The following is a 20003-nucleotide window of genomic DNA, read 5'->3' on the forward strand; positions in this document are numbered from 1 at the left end:
ATCCATGATCGTATTTTTGCATTAGTTAAGTGATGTGTATTAAATTTTAAAATGGCAAAAAATATCACAAGTGTCCTGATGACCAGGTATCAATTTGCAAGTATAAAATCCACCAACCCCTTAATCCAACATCAGGGTAGGCACTGTATAGGCATAAAATCGCTTGAAATTTCACCACTAATAATAATATATATAATAATATAATAATGTCATTATTTAGCACATAATTAGTGCAGTAACCAGCAAAAAGGAGAATTATTAAAAATCTGGACTGTTTGCCCAGGGATGTTAGGAATTTATACCATGTGCCTTGATTAGTGTAATCAATATGAAATACCAGTTGTATATAAATCGTAGGACTCAGCAAATGCTGTAACTTCTAATTGGACGATGACGTTCATGATGACCAAAGCTCCCAGCATAATTAGTTTTTGGTGATGAGTCTGCTTGAAAACTGCCAGGCAGGGAACCATTTCCAATGAATTATCTTTCACTGCTAATAGCCTCACAGACTGTTTCTGTTCCCGTATTTAAATGTAACTCTTGAAAGCTGAACACAGCCGTGATCAAGGAAGGGGATGGGGCGGGCACCACAAAAAAATAAATGCAGAGCTTTGCCGGATTTTCAGTAACTGAGGGCAATCTAAAAATTGGAAATGCTGCAGTTGAAAAGCCCATGTCAGAAAATGAATGGGAGCCTTGGGATGGGGTGGGGAGATGGAGGGAAGCAGTTCCTTAAAATTGGACATATTTAAAAGGAAGGAAAAAGAAATGCTTATCTAGCGTCTCCTAAGGGCTACTCCTCGTGCCCTCATTGCTGTATCATTTAGTTATTTGGGAAAAGATTCAGGATTGCTGCAAAGTAGCTTAGTTTAGGAATAGCCAAAAATGGGTGATATGAATAATCCTTCAGTGATTAAGGGCTTAAGAGGGCATGAAGATTATATACCATTTGTTGACTTCATTTTTTTAACATCTTTATTGGAGTATAATTGCTTTACAATGGTGTGTTAGTTCCTGCTGTATAACAAAGTGAATCAGCTATACATATACGTATGTCCCCATATCTCCTCCCTCTTGCGTCTGCCTCCCACCCCTCTAGGTGGTCACAAAGCACGGAGCTGATCTCCCTGTGCTATGTGGCTGCTTCCCACTCGCTATGTTGATTTCATTTTTAAAGCAGAAAATCCTGGTACCTCACATTCCTGTTTTTATATCTGTAGAATGGGATTCTGTAAAATCTAACTGAAAAACTGGAACTAAAAGAACAAAATCTTTAATAATATGATCTTACCCCTAAATGCCTGTAATGATGCCAAGCTAACGTGAAGATTATATCACAGATTATATACATAATACTGTCAGGAGAAAACAGAAAAGTTGACACCTTCAGTTCAGAAATATTTACTGAACACGTACTATGTTCCTGGCATTGTGTGAGCCATGGGGAGACACAAGAGAAGGACATCAGTATATGATTTTATTCCTTTCAAGTAATTGTATTTCAGCTATTGCTATTATAAAAGTAACACATGATCATCTGAAATAGATTTAAATCTTACATGTAATTTAAAAAGAAAGATGGAGGACAATCCAATAAACGTGGCTAGAAAAAATAAAGTTAGATTCCCTGCCGTAGTTACAAAAATAAATCCCCCTTGATTAACAAAACCTGAACAAAACTGACAGTTGTGGAAGAAAATACGGAGGAATACATTTTTAGTTTATTCAAAAGACACAAATACCGTCAAAGAAAAGAGATTCGACAGCTCCAAATTTAAAACACCGATAATAGTAATAGCAAATTTAAAGGCAAGCAGGATACTTGCCACCTATTCTAGACAAATTATTAACATCCAGCATGCACAAAGATCTCTTTCAAATCACTAAGAAAAAGACAATCCAACAGGAGAATATGGAAAGGGCTAAGGACAGAAAGATGGTGGGAAAGGACAAACATGTGGTTAGACCATTTGCAAGGGGCTGACTCAAGAAAATGGACTTGAAAAGGACAGGTGAGCTAGTCTCCAACTGTAAGATCTGCAGACCTTTACAGTTGGTGATACCAAGTGTTGGCAAGAGTGGCTAAAATATAAAATATGTGACTTGAGGGTCCAGTCCTTGTAATACACGACTTGTATGTTGCTGCCTTAAGCAAGCACACTGACTTGGACGAAATTGTAAGCCCTCCATGCCTGGTCCTGCCGTCTGCTAATTGTGGAAAGAGTAGAGTACAAAGCAGAAACCCTGCAGCTGTGGTTAGAAGCCTAGACCCACATCTCAGGCCAGCTCTGCCACTTACTGGCTGAGAGCCTGGGGGCAGTGACCCCCACATACCTTCAATTCATCCTCACACTGTAAGATCTTGAGCAGGTTCGTTAATTTCCCAGAAACTCAACATCCTCATCTAAATGATGGGCACAGGGTTAGTGGGAGGATGAAGTGAGATAAGGCATGTGGCCCCTGGCCCAGATACTGACACATGGTAGGTACTCACTTAATGACGGCTATAATTGGAACTTTGTATTGAATCCCCCATAAATTGTATAATACCTGTGACAATAGACTCTGGGACAGGCACAAAATAAATACTAGCTAATTCCAGTGTTTTGCCCCAAATATTCACAAGAGATTCTCATTTTAGATAATAATGAAATCAAGATATACATTTACATATCTTGTATGCAATTCAAGATGTATACATTGGTATACATTCATAAACGTGGCCTCCCCTGTTGGAATTTCCCCTGCTCCCTTCTGGAAATTCAGGAGTGAAGTGATGCCCAATAATACAACTCCTACTGGACATATAAAGTAGATTTTACTGTTTACAAATAAATGGGTGTATAGACAGACAAATTGCTCAGGGATGATTATACAGTTCATCTTATGTATTAGGGCATTTTTACTTGTATCTATATCTTGATAACAATGCAAAGCAGAATGTAACTTTTTTTTCCCTTTTCTTCCTCCCAACACACCTGTTGATCAGCAATCCTGTTCATCATTTCTCCAAACCAGATCTTTTTTTTTCCCTGTAGCTTTAAACGGTTTTATTTTGAAATAATTTTAGATTTAGACAAGAGTTGCAGAAATAGTGGTTCCCAAAAATACCCTTCACTGAACTTCCCCAAATGTTAACATCTTACATGAGCACAGTACAACTGTGGAAATGAGGAGAATAACCTTGCTACGACACTGCCGCCTGATCTCTGACCTTATTCAAAATCTGCCAGTTGTCCCACTCAGGTTCATTTTCTGGTCCAGGATCCCGTTCTGCATCCCACGTTCATTTAGTTGTCCTCTAACAGATCCTCAGTCTTCCTTTGTCTTTCATGACATTGACACATTTAAAGAGTACTGATGGGTGTTGTGTAGAATGTTCCTTAATTGGAAATTCTTTGATGTTTCCCACGATTAGGTTGCAGTTATGCAACTTTTTTTTTCAGGAATGCCACCCGTGGCTTTTTTCAGTGCATCATATCAGGACTTACCTGAAGTCAATATGTCTCATTACTGATGATGTTAACTGTGGTCACTTGGTGAAGGTGGTGTCCATAGGGTTTCTTCATTCTGAAGTTACTCTTCTTCTCTTTGTCCTTAATAAGAACCCTGTGGGGGGAGATTCTTTGAGACTATGCAAATATTCCATTTCTCATCATTCTTTTGCTCACTAACTTTAGCATCCGTCCACCGTTCTTGGCTGTAACAATTATCCCTGTGGTGTTTGCTAAGTGGTGATTTTCAAATTCTATCATTCCTTTCACATTTGTTAATTGGAATTTCTGTAAGAAGGCTCTGTCGTTTCCCCCTGTTTGTTTATTGACATATCATTTATTATTCTCATTGCTTATTTAGTTTGTTCAAATCACTCTAGATTTGGCCATTCGAAGGTCCTTCAAGTTGGCTCCTGTGTCCTTTCAACATGGCCCCATAGTTTTTAAAGCACTTCATTACTTTCTGGTATCACAAGATGTTCCAGGTGAATCTTGTGTATTACCTGCCCCAGCTCTGAGATTAACTGTTTCTCAAAGGAGCTCTGGTTCTTTTTATGGGAGAATAGTATTTAATCGTGATCTGCACACTAGTGTATCCATTGCCACTGGGTGTCTCTAGACTGTATCTATCCTGCATCTTCCCTCCTCTCTCCATCCCCACCACCAACCCCCTGGTAGAAGTCATCATCGTATTTCACCTGGATAACTGCCTCTTTATGGATCCCCCTACTTCCAGTCTTGCCTTCCTCCAAGCCATCCTCCAAACAGTAGCAAAAATAGAATCTTCAAACAGCTGGACACCATCATTTCCTTGCATAAAACCTTTGCTGGGTGTCAAGATTAGGTCAGAATAACTGAAATCACTCTGTCTTCAGACACAGGGGGAATTGAAGCCTTGCTCAAGACCTGCCATGTCTTAGCACAGGGTTGGCAAACTTATTTTGTAAAGGACCAGAAAGAAAATGTTTTAGGTTTTGCAGGCCACTCAGCTCTGCTGTTGTAGCACAAAAGCAGGCATAGAGGGCTTCCCTGGTGGCACAATGGTTAAGAATCCGCCTGCCAGTGTAGAGAACATGGATTCGAGTCCTGGTCCAGGGGCATCCCCCATGCCACGGAGCAACTAAGCCCATGCACCACAACTACTGAGACTGCGCTCTAGAGCCCACGAGCCACAACTGCTGAACCCGTGTGCCACAACTACTGAAGCCCACGCACCTGGAGCCCGTGCTCTGCAACAAGAGAAGCCACTGCAATGAGAAGCCCACGTACTGCAACAAAGAATAGCCCCCGCTTGCCACAACTAGAGAAAGCCCACGCACAGCAACGAAGACTGGTAGAACCTGGAACCCATGGGGAAGGGGATTCTGGGAAATGTCAAAATGGCAACAGACAGATTAGCCCAGTGGCTTTCGCGTTCCCATGGACTGAAATTCCCTCCATACCGTGGCTGCTTTCTCCCCTTGCTCACTGCACACACTCCACTATGTTCTTCTCTCTCAGTTCTTCAAACCTGCCAGTCTCTTTTCCACCTCAGGACCTTTGCACATGCTGTCCCATTTGCTGGGAATGCTCTTTCCACCCGCTTTTTGATCTTTTTTATCTTTTAGATCTCAGATGAAAGGGTACTCTCTTGGAGAGGTCTTCCCTGACCCTTCTATTTAAAATCGCCTCCTCTTTTAGTAGAATCTGTCTTATCTCAAAGCTAAGGGACCTCAGCACCTTAGTTTTGTTCCTTGTCAGCTCTCCAAGATTTAGAACAGTGCCTGGCACACACAGGTGCTCAGATACATACTAAATGAATGTAACACTTAGCACGAGTGGCTAACATTTCACCTGCCTTATATACTATGTTGATTGATTGTTGATCTGCTTTCTATATCCATATAAGCTCTTTTAGGGCAGAGGTTAGGACTCTAGCATTTATTGCTTATACCTAGCCCCTAAAATAGTGCCTGGAACATAGTTGGTATTAAGTAAATATTTGTTGAATGAATCTCACGCATTTTAAAAACCTTACTATGGATAGTAAATACTGGATAATCATGGATATCAGGTAAAATTACATAGCAAAATTTTCTTTTTATTAAGTATGTTCTGATGTCCATTCAGTGTCTAGACTTCTCATTTTCATGTGTCAACCCATCCAAGGAGGGGAACTCTGGATTTGGAAGGTCCCCTCCAAGTGTGGGACCAGCGTGCCCTGTCAGTTCTTTGCCTCACCTTAAGATGTCACTAAGTGACTTGGCCGTGGTTTCCACTGGCTGTTGCTGGAAGAGCTGGGAGGTCAGGCCAGGGAGGGAGGAAGTGACCTGGTGTCATGAGCAAATCTCCCACTTCCTCCGGCGCCTGGCAGACAAGGTGACGAAGTGCTGATGTGTCCCTCCTGCTTTACGGGGCGTTCATTAGCACACCTGATATTCCAGAGCCCTGGAAACCTGTTTTCTTCTACAGCCAGAACTTTAATAAATCAGGCCAAGCCAGCTAAATCATGTCACGTCACCATTGACTCCATGGTCGTGGGTCCAGCACTGTTCCTAGGACACTAGGATGGACTCACGTGTTCAGTAATATTTCTGCTTTCAGGAAGTGGTGGGGGAGCTGATAAATACAGGAAAGAAAGAACTAAAAGTAACAGAAAAATCCTAAAAGCAAAGTGGTATTCTGGATTGGATCCCAAAGCAGCGAAAAAGAACATGAGTGGGGAAAATTGGTTAAATACAAACAAAATGTCTAGTTTAATTAATAGTGTTGTACCAATGTTAATTTCTTAGTTTGTTAACTAGGGGAAGCTAGATAAAGCATATCTAGAACTGTACTATCTTTGAAATATTTCCATAAACCTAAAAGTAGTTTTAAAAGTGTACGAGGCAGTGTTGGCTTGGATAGCGGGGATATATTGTGTAGGCTCCTGAGGCAGTGAGTGAATTTCTGAAATCGAACAGACCTGGGATGAATCTTTACCTCTACCACTTACCAGCTGTGTGACCTTAAGCTACTGACTTAACCTCTCAGAGTTTTAGTTTTCTTTTTTCTTGGGGGGTACGCGGGCCTCTCACGGTTGTGGCCTCTCCCGTTGCGGAGCACAGGCTCCGGACATGCTGGCTCAGCGACCATGGCTCACGGGCCCAGCCGCTCCACGGCATGTGGGATCTTCCCGGACCGGGGCACGAACCCGTGTCCCCTGCATCGGCAGGCGGACTCTCAACCACTGCGCCACCAGGGAAGCCCTAGTTTTCTTATTTTTAAACAATGTCCATGTCATTGGGTTGTTGTGAGGGCTCCATGAGATAATATCTCCTAGTATGGTACATGCACATCATAAATTCTCAATAAATGCTAGCTCTTATTTCTCTGGCATTTCAGAAAAAAAAAGAGCAATCAGCTGTGCTTAAATATTTGGAAAATAAATAACAAGAGGTGAGATTTGTATTAGGTCACCAAGGTTGGCTCTTTTGTATTAGAAAAGCAGGAAGGGGACGAGCGCCCCACCTGAAAGTGAGCCAAAAGAATCCCATTTGGTCCGTTTCTAAATCTATGAAAAGTATTTCTTAAGCTGTTGAAAGGCATTTTTCTATTAAAACTGGTCTTAAAAACTTGTGATTTTTTTCTAAGATAAAATTAGAGATGAGCAAAGCAATACTTGTGAAGGTTATTCACTGCAGCACCGATTATAAATGCAAAAGATTGGAAACCACTTAAATGCCACCAAGTAGGGAAGAGTCTGGGTAAATAACTTATGGTTCATCCATTTCGTGGAATTCTCTGAAGACATTTTTAAAACCAAAAAGCAAGTGTCTGTACATATACATATATATTTATATGCCACAGTCATACACAAAGATGCATTGACAAAAAAGAATAGGGTGCAGAATGTGCACACAATGTGCTATCATTTATGTATCATAAAGAGTATATGTTAGTATTTATTTCATATGCATCCAGTATCTCTGGAAAGATATGCAAGAACCTGGTAATAGTGGTTGCTACTTGATCTGCACCAAAGAAAGGGACCATCTATCTTGTTAAAAGTCACATCCATCTTGTTAAATTGTTACTGCCAATAAAATTTTACATTTTTTGCTTAGGAATGTTTAACCAGAACTTATACTTACTTCTTCAATATATTTTTTAACTTTTTATTGTGGAAAATTTCAAACATATACAGAGGAGTGAGAATCATAATGATCCTCCCTGCACCCATGACCCAGCTTCAAAAATGATATAACTTCTGTTGCTCTGATTTTGTAGTATAGTCACCTTGTTTTCATCAATTACACAAAAATTAATCATTGTAATAGTGACTCAGTTCTGACCAAAGGAAGTTAAATTTTTTAAACTTATGTATAAATTTCCTTGCTGAGAATTTTGATAAGGTGATCAATAAAAGACTTCTAAGCAAAAAATATTTATTACATTAATATAAAATTCCATGAGGATGTGGAATTGAAGTGCAAATTTAAGGAGAAAACTTAAGTAATGACATAAAATTTCAACTATTAAAGAACAGCTTATTCATGTATGATTCAAGTGGGTGACAGTGGAGGTCAAGGATACATGATATTTAGATTATTTTCAATACATATAAAGAAATTATATAACAAATAATTATAGTGCCAGAATCCTTTTAAGCTGTTTAAACATAGGAAGATTTAGATATAAACTTTAAAACATGTAAGGGAGTACATACTTTAAAAAAATTATAGAGTGTGAGAGAAAAACAGTTTGAAGATCACAGCTCTAGAAGACCTGATGTTTATTTCCAAGTCTCAGGGAGCTGTTGTGTTGATGGGATAGAAGGTCATGCCTGCCTGAACCCTGAGACAGCAAAGGGAACCTGGAACCTGCGATTGAGGTCTGATCAATGTGTCTCTTTCCCACTATCCATCATGACTGAGTTGGATTATTTCAGGAATGCAAGGTTGGTTTAACACTTGAAAATCAACCAATTTAATTCCCCCAATCCAAGCCTAGGGTCACAGATGTTTAAGTCCCCTTGGCCATTGTATATATATAGAAATAAACACCACTAGCCACCATCCCTTCCTTTACTTATCAAGCAACCTGTTTTCTCTGGAAAACTTTTTTCTTTCTTCAGTGCGTGGATAGTGGAGGGTGAAACACGTGTGTACTCTAACCAACTACCTTGAAAGAATGGTGGCCACTCTGTCCCTTCTCCCTGGCTGCGTATTCTGTCTTAACACAGTGTTCTTCCAAGAGTGGCTTTTCTACCTGCAGTTGGAATCCCTGTAGATTCCTGGGCCCCAGCTCAGAACCACTGAGTCAGACTTTCTGGGAATCTGTGTTTTAAACATCTCCCCTCTCCCCAGTACCCTAAAGTTTATAAAATGCCATTCTAACTCACTTTCACTCTTCACACTGTTGAGAAAATAAAGTCTCTATTTTATTTCCACACTGGGGCCTTCCCTAAACCCTGTCTTGACCTTTCTGCTACCTGACTGTTCCTCCTCTGATCCCTTTGAGGGTTTCACTTCCTTCCTATATTCCCCCAAATCCCTATGCTCCCCAGTACATATGCCTCCTGCCCCGTTCTCTTCAGATTTCAGTTGCCTGCCTTTCTGCTGATGATTCCCAAGTTCCCATCACTAATCCCAATGATTCTCCTAACAGTGGCCAGCTTTACTGAGTACTTACTGAGGAATGTGCACTAGACCTTGACTTTGATATTAGCTCATTTATTGCCCAGAGTAGCCCTTTGAGATAGGTCATCGTTATCACCCTCTTACAAATGATAAAACAGGAGCTCAGAGGGAGAAGCAACTTTTTCTAGCTTGTAACAACTAAAACTGGGTTTTGAACTTGGGACAGTTTGACCTCTTAACCTCTCTGTAGATACCTCACCTGTGCTCCAAAATGCCTGACACAGAACTTGGTACCTTCCCTTTGCATTCTCTCTTCCCAACTCCTAGGCCAGATATCTTCTGTTTGCCCTTCCAGAACCACAGAATGTAACCCCATGTCCTGAGTCTTCACATCTGGAAATACTCCCTGCAGATCTCTAACTTCATCCTTTTACTCTCTTATCTCGCATTTTTTTGCCACTCACTCTCCTTTTACTAAAAATGAAGTACAATGAAGATCTCTCAAAAATTATCTGAACTTAGTGACAGAACCAGAAACAAAGTAACATGTCCAGGTATGGAGGCTTCTCTACTTGTAAACAGGACGTTGCTGAGTCCATATTATGCAAAGTCTAAGTGATGGAACACAGGTAACCCTTGCTAAGGTGTGAAGTGAAGGTGTAAATAGAACCTTCACTTTCTTTTCTAACCTAATCACATACCTCTTCTTCCCCACATTTGACTCTGTCATTGCTTTAGTATTTATCAAAAATGAATAATTAATGATCATAAACCCTTCAGAGATAAGCACAAGTAGGAAAATGCGGTAGACCAGAAGGCTGATCATGGTGGCTTTAATAATCAGTCCAGCCTAAAGATTTAATCCCTCCAAATGTGCCTTTTATTTTTTAACTTGGATTATTTGTAATATTTTTTTTTCATATAAAAACCCAGAATTTAGCATTCTCTTGAGAAATCAGACAGTCCAGCAACAGCAGGTCCACTTTCCTACATGTCAGTGATTGGTAAGGGCAGAATGTTGACAGTTCTCTTTAGACAGGGTATGGGCTCCCCAGATCACTGCATCTCTACCATGTCCTGTCATCTCTCTGATTCTGCCCCTTAGTGTCAGCGGCCCTTCATCTTCCCACTTGGCGTTGTTTGTTTAATCTAGCCTGCAGTCTCCCTTTAGACTTGGGCAAGAGGAGCCTCTGCCCTGGACTCCTCACTTTTGTGTCTCTGAATATAAAACACACACACAAAAATATTTGCTAAAAGTCATGGGCAAGTCTGCCCCTCAACATCTGGTACTCAGCGGTGGCATTGTGCAACCCATGGCATTAAACAGGCACGCTTGTGACTGACACCGTTCAGACCCCGGGAAACACTTCACATCTCTGGTCCTATTCTGCAAAGCAAAAGGCACTTGCCTCTGAATGCCTTGAAGGTTTGTTATCATACTGCTGCCAACATCGGACAACACTGCTTCACGGTGCATGGAGGATTTGAGCACGGGAAGCACTTAGGAAAGAGAAAAGACGACTGAATTAACTGTCGGAGCCTTCTCCCATGCCATAAATGCATCAGATACTTGTATAGCCCATCTCCATAGCAATACCAGAGCAACCCCTTTCTTGTTCCTCATTGTCCCAATTCATTATTCTAGAGGTGCTTACAAAGAGCACAGTATTTGTACCAGTTACACATGGCAGCAGAGGACATTTTGTAATATTAATTCATATAACTCTTCAATTTGCTTATACCTTGGTCCTGATGTAACAGGCTTAGATTCTCAACATTGGCAGCTAGACAAACCCTGAATGCTAAAATTGAAAGGAGTTTTATTTTTATAATGAATATTTAATGGGATTTAACAAATTCTTTTAACTATATATATATTTCAGCTTTGTGTAAATAATTTTTATGTAAAGCTTGATCTCAGTTATCATTTGTATTTTACCTTTCCATCTTAAATAATTTTGGACATTTTGGTAGAAAAATATTTTAAAACATTTGTGAAGTATTTATAAAATCTAATTTTTTAATGAGTATTTACATTTTTTACACTTTGATAATTGAATTTGATTTTTTTCCATTTTTTAGATGATTATTGACAAAATCAGGGGTCAAAAAATGACAGGATTTTATTTCGAACAGCCTAAGGGCTATATTTACCCCATGAACTAAGAATGGTTTTTATAGTTTTAAAGGTTTGTACAACAAACCAAGAAGAATATATGAGATCGACCACAAAACCTAAAACATTTATTATCTGAATCTTTACAAAAATATTTTAGTCTTTGGTCAATAGAATATAAATTATGTAAAAACCTGACTGTAACTATACATTTTATGAGTCTACTGAATGGAAACAACAAAAAGAAATGGGATAAATAATAACTTATGAATTATGTTTGTTACTCATATGAATATCACAGGCCCGTCAACAGGACACCCAGACATGTGCAGTAATAAGTAAATTCTCTCCTCTGTGGTTGTTTGCAGACTTTTAATCATATATAAACAATAACTTGACACATATGTTTTGCTTTTGTCATTATGAATGTATACGTGTCAAAGTGGGAAGATTAAATGTTTTGAGATTTGTTTAATGACTTGCACGCCTCCTGGCATACGGTGTGCGGGCCATGACCCACGAATGTTGTTGGCAGATCTGCCTGTCCGTTTTCCTCTGCCCCCTGAGTGCATCTGAGTTTCAGTATTGCCTTAGCCTAAAAATTTTGACCAGAACTCAAGTGACAGATCACAGTATCTATCGCCCTCTGTTGGCGTTGAGCAGAGTTGTCACACTTTTGCTTCCGCGTGGAGTTGCGTTCAAATCCGGAAAAGCTCGGAGTTGAACACATAACTAGAGGAGTTTCTGTGCTTTGTATTAACATCCTGGTTACATAATAACTTCAGAATACTTGAAGCAGCAAAGGTGCTTTATGAGGCAACATTTTTTTTTTGAGGCAACATTCCTATCCCAGAAAAAAAGTCATTTTGGTCAAATCCTATCTTTCTTTTTACTAATCATCATGTGCTGCAAATGCTTTGGGCCGATGTTTCCATTGAGTCTCTCAGACCTTTTTATTGATATTATTTTGACACCGGGAAAGAGACACATCTTCCGGTTAATTGATGGAAGAAATAACACTAAGTCAAAGGATGGGAGGGCATTGATAACCCCAAAGAAAGACTCGATCCCCTCCCCACTGGAGGCAAAATAAGACCGACGGAGAAGGGGGACGCAGAGAGGGATGGTAGGGGAGGAGCTGGGAAGGGAGAGTGAGAGAGACTGCCTCTGGGCTCTGACCCCCACTGGGTCCTTATCAGCTGCCTCTACCTTAACTGCTTCCTCTTTAACAGCCTTTCACCAGCTACGCCGGTTAATTTCTTTCTGGGTGGAAAGAGGTATTGCTCCTTTAAAGGGTGAGCCTTAGCGAATCGGAGCTTTGGGGTCTTTCTCCTGAAGCCCCGCTGACCGACCCCCAAGTGCAGGCTCTCAGTGGTCAGACCCCACTCATGAGAGCAAACAGACCACCCTCCCCGAGGGACGCCCCTGAAAACGTTTGCGACCTCTTCTGCTCTGGGATTGAGTCCCGAGAGGTTCTGAAAGTGCAGTGAGGGACTGTCTCAGCACTACAGACGCGTGCAGCAGTATCTGGATCCTGTTCCTTAAAGGAATCAGGAACGTTGCTCATCCCACATTTGAATCTACATCTGACACTTATTTTGTCCTGCGTTATAAGTACTCAGACATTTTCCTACAGTTGCATAAATTAGTTCTTGCCTGTGGCTTTCAGTTTCACACCTTTTTAGGATCTTTACCATAACCAGAGAACTAATTTATGCAACTCTAGGTTAGTATACTTCTGAGTGTTCCTTTTAGGGTTCAACCTATAAAAGCCAGAAAGGAAAAAAAAAAAAAGGTTTGGTCTAAGAAATTAAGAAAGATTTTCACTTTTGCTGGAGAGTACCGTTTAATTCTGCAACTCACTTTTTAAAAATCCATTGAAGTAGTATTCTAGCACACTTGCTACATTTTCAACATTCCTAAAACTGCCCACAGTACTTTAAAAAAAAAAAAAACCCTCTAATCACATTTCACATTGACTTTCATTTTGTCACTTTGAATCGGGGCAAACAGTCTCAAGATCTTTTCTGTTTTCTTGTTTTTGAAAATAGCGATTCCAAAGGAGGGGCAGGGACCTTTTTCCCCATATAGGATTTTATTTTTTAAACTCAGATCCACTGTTCTGATATGCTAAGACATCGGAGTCTTTTCGTGCCTATACTTTCCCTTAATTCCATCATTGACATATTTTGATGTCTGTAAACCCAACAGAAGGAAGGGTCCCGAGTAACCAGACGTAAGTCAGTATAAAAAAGGAGTTGAGGGGTCTTGGGGACACGGACTCCTCTTCAGAATCCCCTGAAGAGAGATTGACCATTGACAATTTAAATCTTCAATGCTTTATCTCTTTGTTTGAGTCTCGGAATGCCATTGATACCTTCTTTGTATTTATAATTGTTTTAATTAGCCACCCAGCAGGGGCCCCTCTCCCAGCTGGATTATGGGCGGCACAGCAGGACCTTACAACCCAGTTAAAACAAAGCCCAGACTTTATGGCTCGCTTAATTTCTTTTATCTGTATCAAAAATTTTTGTTCTTTTTTCTCTTGCTCTCCCTCATTTTCACTCTTTTTTCCCCTCCCCCTCGTGTTTGTGGGGTCAGGAGCAAAAAGCTTAGACTCCCAAAATGGCTTTGCTTTTGAAGAATCAAAGAATTATGGAAAAACCTCTACAGTGAATATTTATCAGCAGCTCACATCTCAAGGAGGAAAATAGCGCAGATGTGCTTGTCCCCTGCTCTTCGTAACATGCCGTAAACCTCTACCGTGATTGTATCTTGAGCATTACGCTGAAATTGATGTCGGTTGCTAAACTTTAGTGGGCGGAGGGGAGGGGAACGTTAGCAAGAAGCCTCCTCTGTTGTCCCTGGTGTTGTTTGTTCTATTTGACCACATCCTTCTTTTGTGGATGGAAATCTGGAGGATCAATTATGATGCAGATCTGACACCATTTCCATTTGTGGGAGCAGCGTGGCCAGGGATGTTTGGACTTTTGGAAATTCTTACATTGTTAAGATTGTTTTTCCTCCACTTTGAACTGGATGCTGCTACTTTGGTGTGATCACAAACACACTGCCTGACCCAGAGCATTTCATCAGAAGAAACAGAAACATAGGGCTTGTTTGTGGCTTTATAGAAATTGCCAGGGCCTCTCTTTATTTGTGAATCTATAGAACTGCCAGTCTAGAAATTAAAACAGGACTGATCCCTGTGGAAACATGCATCACTGCTAAAAGTAATCTTCCTTCACTATGCTGCAGATAATCTAGTTTAATTTTTTTCTAATAATACCTGAAGTAACTTATTTGCATTTAAAAAGAAGTGATAGCTCCAGTTATCAGATATGGAAAAGGCTTTGAACTGGCTTCTGTATTTCTGTACAAAGGTCTTAAATGTTGTTGAGCCCTACCTTTATTTCTAGAACTTTCCAGCAACCAGACAGGGTTGGGAGTGGAGGGGTGTCATTTTCAGTTTATGTACAATTACCCAGTATTGGGGTGTCTTGAAAACCAAGGATGGTTATAATTAAAATTTTATCGTGCTACCTGGATTTATTTTTGGCTTTGTAGCCAATCAGAGACCCAGACATTCCGTTCGCTTTGTAAAACAGCAAATATCACAAAGACCATGAATAAATACCCATAGCAATTTGTTGGGTGCAATTGTAAGGCTTTGAAATTCAATGACAGGATTGAGAAGAGGCAGGAAACCCTGTGTGAGCTAGAGGCCTAGGGGTTGGGAGACTCTTGCATGAGCGTAGTGTCCTTGAGGGGCACTAAATTACTAAAGGATCAAAGAACGATGCCCAACATTGTCACGTGCGACATATGTATATGTTTATGTTCATGAAGATAGTATAGTTTGATGGTTGCACAACATCACGAGTGAGCTCTGCCTCTTAATTATACACTTTAAAACAGTTAATTTCATGTTAGGTGAATTGCATGTCAATAAAAAATAAAATGAGACAATCTCACCAAAAAAAAACCAAACAGGATAATTAAGATTTGGAAAGCACTTTACAATTTACAGATTTTTTTTTCTTCTATTTTTTAACATGCACTGTCTGGCTTAATCCTCATAGGATAGGACCCCTTTGGGATCCATGTTTTGAATATTCATCTCATTTCGTATCCAGGCGAGGGGACTCGACTCACCTAGAGTCACCCTCTAGTGACAGCACAGAATGAGAGACTTAGAAGTCCTGCTTTTCTCTAGTGTGCTTGCTCCGTCAAAATGACAAACAACAGCCTAGTTTTCTACGTGTCGATTTACAGGTTTTGCGGATGCTTGTTTGCTTGCTTAGATGGTATTAGAGTGGGAAACGTGGCGCTTAGAAGCCAAGCAGATCTGTGCTGGGAGCTGCTAAGTACTTGCTCTGAGCCCCTCGCCCCTCACCGGCACCCCCTCCCCCTCCCGTGCTCATCTCCACCTGGGGCTGGATCTCACCCAGCCTCCCAGGGCTGCTGTGTGATTTCCAGAGCCAGCCCAAATGCAGTACATTGTAAACATGCTTTATAGTGTATCTGTCATGCTGCCAGACCTCAGTAATGGAGCATTTTCACTTCTATGATGATGGTTGTAATCGCTGTCATTTTTATTCCTATAAACGGGACGACATTGACCCACAATCAAAGGCAGAGAATTCTTTTCAATGTAGAATATGGTTCAGAGCGTCAGCAGTTTTAATCTGTGTGCAGATTAAAGATAAACAGGAATATTTTTAAAATCACTTATTTGGGAGGTTTTTATTCCCCTCACAGATGTTACTGTGAATATCTGTATGTCTGTGTAAGTATATACATATCCGTACAAGAAATTCCCATCACTGTAAAATATTATATGTTAGCATAGGCGTGGAAGGAAAAACGCTGGAGAAACCCATGGTCTCTGGAGTGGGTGGGCTCATAGTCTTTCCTTTCCATGGAATATGTTTTGCAACGCTTGATTTTTTGTTTGTTTGCCTTCTTCATCCTATGTCACCAGTCCTGGAAGCATGCCAGGCACAGAGTAGGCCCTCCGTACATTTTCTGTGGAATGAATATATGTAGCGAATATGTAGCCAGGAAAGCAATGAAGGGAATTACACAAAATAAGTTTTACGAAATCACCGCTTTTATCGCAGTAAGGAAAATACCCTATGATAATATACTGGTCAAATTTCCAACAAAAGATGTATTTCCAACTTTATTTTTCACTCTCTTTTTTCTTAAGCCCGAACTGAAAGAACAAAAGGCATGTTTTTTTCAGAATCTGTTAGAGGCACTGAGCTTCCTGGTGGAACAAGCTGGATGGCTCTTGTCCTGGCTAAATTCTATTAGCGGAGGGCCACGCCGGTGGCTTCGCGTTGCCTTGCGAGCTTCAGACGGTTTCGACTGCACCTCCTGAAGTCCCTCTTCATGACATCATTCACATCTGTGGCGACTTAAGCCTCCTGTTTCTTTGAAAAAGGAATTTGAGAATATGAAGGGTTTATACTCTCTAAACTAATTAGCAGTGACCAGTAACTTGAGGAGGCCAACGTGCCCTCTAGGACACTCAGTTTACCTGGGGGTCTCGCCAGGTCCATCCAGCCATTTCTAGATACGTTACCAACCCCAGTGAGGGAGGAAAGGAGGCGTGCACGTTTTTAAAATAGGGAACTAATTAAGTGTAGTTCTTCCAAGATTTCTTTTTGTGTGATGTGACCTGGCAACCAAATGTAGCATCCGGTGTTTGAGAAATGGATTTTCAAGGAAAAGGTGGTGCTCTACGGAAAAAAGTTTAATTATATAAAGCAATCAGTGAGATGGATACATTAAAAGAGAAGACAATAAGTGGGTTTTCTTGCATAATTGTAACATACAAAATATGTATTTATAACATACATAAATAATATAGTGTGCTCCATCCTGATATGGAACAAACTTGAAGATTCAGTAAATAAGGAAGTCCAGGTATAAAATGGTGTACATAAGAACTGAAATTCGCATGGCTAGGATGGCAAGAAAAGCCAGCAACTTCTCCGTACCCACTGAACCCAAATTGGCATTTGTCGTCAGGATCAGAGGTATCAGTGGTGTGAGCCCAAAGGTTCGACAGGTGTACAGCTTCTTCGCCTCCATCAGATCTTCAATGGCACCTTTGTGAAGCTCAACAAGGCTTCAGTGAACATGCTGAGAATTGTGGAACCGTACATTGCGTGGGAGTACCCCAACCTGACGTCAGTAAATGAACTGATCTACAAGCGTGATTATGGCAAAATCACCAAGAAGCGAATTGCTCTAACAGATAATGCGTTGATTGCTCTACCTCTTGGCAAATACAGTATTATCTGCATGGAGGATCTGATTCATGAGATCTATACTGTTGGAAAACGTTTCAAAGAAGCAGACAACTTCCTGTGGCCCTTCAAATTGTCTTCTCCACGAGGTGGAATGAAGGAAAAGACCACCCATTTTGTAGAAGGTGGAAATGCTGGCAACAGGGAAGACCAGATCAACAGGCTTATTAGAAGGATGAACTAGGGTATCTACCATGATTATTTTTGTAATCTGGTCAGTTAATAAACAGTGACTGCTTTCAAATTGAAATTAAATAAATAAATAAAATGGTGTACTTAGTATAACAAAAAGCATATAGGTTTAGCAGCATCCCTGGACCACTAAATGCCAGAGGTACCCACCCCACCCCCAGCTGTGATAACCAAAAATATCTCCAGACAGTGTGAGATATCCCCTGCTTAAGATCATCCCTGCTTAAGAACCACTGGGCTAGGGCATTCCCTGGCAGTCCAGTGGTTAGGACTCCATGCTTTTACTGCCGAGGGCGCGGGTTCAATCCCTGGTCAGGGAACTGAGATCTTGCAAGCTGCATGGTGAGGCCGGAAAAAAAAAAACCACTGTGTTAGACTGTGCAAGTCATCTGGTGACTGTTTTCCAGTTTTTCATCTCACCAACTTTTGGGGAGATGCTTGCATTTCCTATAGTAACGATTAATGCACTGGGTAAACAACATGAATGGGTAACTTACAGATTTGTAGAAATGTTAATCCTGAAGTTCTGTCCTTTTTATAATCAGTACTCTTGTTTTTTATGAATTCTCAACCATGGAAAAATTCTTAAAGACCTTCACCTCCCTCAGCTGGACTCTCCTTCCTCCTCCTAAAATATCCTCTTCTGCTTCTCCAGCCCTAACTCCAGGAAGTTAAAACACAACCATTTACCTGTTACAAATGACTAGCTAAAGTAATCCCCAGTCTTTATGGCCCCCAACTTTACTTCCGAAGAGTGTTTTTACCCAGCCCTAGAAAGTATTACTTTCTGCTTGAGTGTAATTAAAATCCCAGTCATCTATTCAAGAATGCCATGGCCAGTAAGATATTAATTGTGTCTTGGAGCTGGAAAGTATTCTTCCTAACAGGACTTAATGGAGCGTCAGATCCAAGAGACATTCATAATCATTGTCCCGTCTGGAAACATGACACTGGGGAGATGGATCATTCACTTTCACTGTTTTAGGATTTAATGGAGGGTAAAGTTTTTTGTTTTGTTTTTTTTTTGCGGTATGCGGGCCTCTCACTGTTGTGGCCTCTCCAGTTGCTGAGCACAGGCTCCGGACGCACAGGCTCAGCGGCCATGGCTCACGGGCGCAGCCGCTCCGCGGTGTGTGGAATATTCCCGGACCGGGGCACGAACCCGTGTCCCCTGCATCGGCAGGCGGACTCTCAACCACTGCGCCACCAGGGAAGCCCCAGAGGGTAAAGTTTTTAATCTACTTGTTGGGAGCTTAATATTTCTAAGAAAGAAAAAACGTCTTACAGTCTCAAGAGCCAGGCGGAAGTCTCTTTTTATTTTTTCGTTGAGTTTAAAGACATTTTCTGGGTTTTCTTATGGGAATTTATTCGTCATTACATTAATTCTAAACAACGTTCATTTTTCCCACTGTTCATTACCAAATAGGCAGCACAAAAATGTTATTTTTTTTTAAAAGGCACAAAGGAGCAAAACAACTCATTGTGACTACCAACACCCAGGGAAGGCCACAGAGACATTGGGGTGTGTCTGTCTTTTGCACACCTTCATGATGGTGAAACTCAGAGCAGAGCTCAGCAATGATTCTGGAATATCGGGGCCAACACCAAATCCGTGGAAGGCGTTATATTCCTTAAGTGGATTCTGTTAGGAAGGCCTAATTCCCTAACATGACTTAAAGTCTGAGCCAGATTCCAAGCCAACGTTTCAATGTTGTTGGGTCAGGATACCTTAGATAATCCTGTGTTGTTTTGGTGTCTGCGATTTCTGCTTGTCGGTTTTTGTCATTTGCATGTATGTGATTTATTTATTTAAAAGAGGTAGTCCATTCGCGGGATTGAATATTCAGAAGGTACAAAGGCTGTGCAATAAAAACATTTGCTTCTCTTTTTCTGCAAGCACCGATTCCCATCCCATCTCGGGCACCACTGTGGGTTTCTTGTTTATCTTCCTGGGGATTTGTATACATTCACAAGCAAAGGTTTTCACACTGTCTTTTTTATTGGTTGCTACAAATGAAGCATATTAGACACGCTGATTTTTATCTGCTTTTTCCACTTATATATGCATCTTGGACATCGACCCGTATCATCAGTATTAGAGAAAGCTACCTACCGCATTTTTTAAAATAGCTGCCTGGTATTTCAGTATACAGCTGTACTTAATGTTTTAACCATTGACCAACTTATTGCCGTTTACATGGTTCTACTCTTTTCTATAACAACAATGCCACAATGATTATTTGTAAATACAAAAGCATAATGTAGCAACTGCCTGAAT

General features: G+C 40.7%; 1 pseudogene; it reads left to right on the forward strand.

Moving 5' to 3' along the window:
• The first annotated feature begins 8557 nt into the window (after window positions 1-8557).
• On the forward strand, window positions 8558-19612 carry LOC125961412 (60S ribosomal protein L7-like; annotated as a pseudogene).
• Window positions 19613-20003: the final 391 nt, after the last annotated feature.

The sequence above is a fragment of the Orcinus orca genome, chromosome 16, assembly GCF_937001465.1.
Source record: "Orcinus orca chromosome 16, mOrcOrc1.1, whole genome shotgun sequence".
NCBI lineage: Eukaryota > Metazoa > Chordata > Mammalia > Artiodactyla > Delphinidae > Orcinus > Orcinus orca.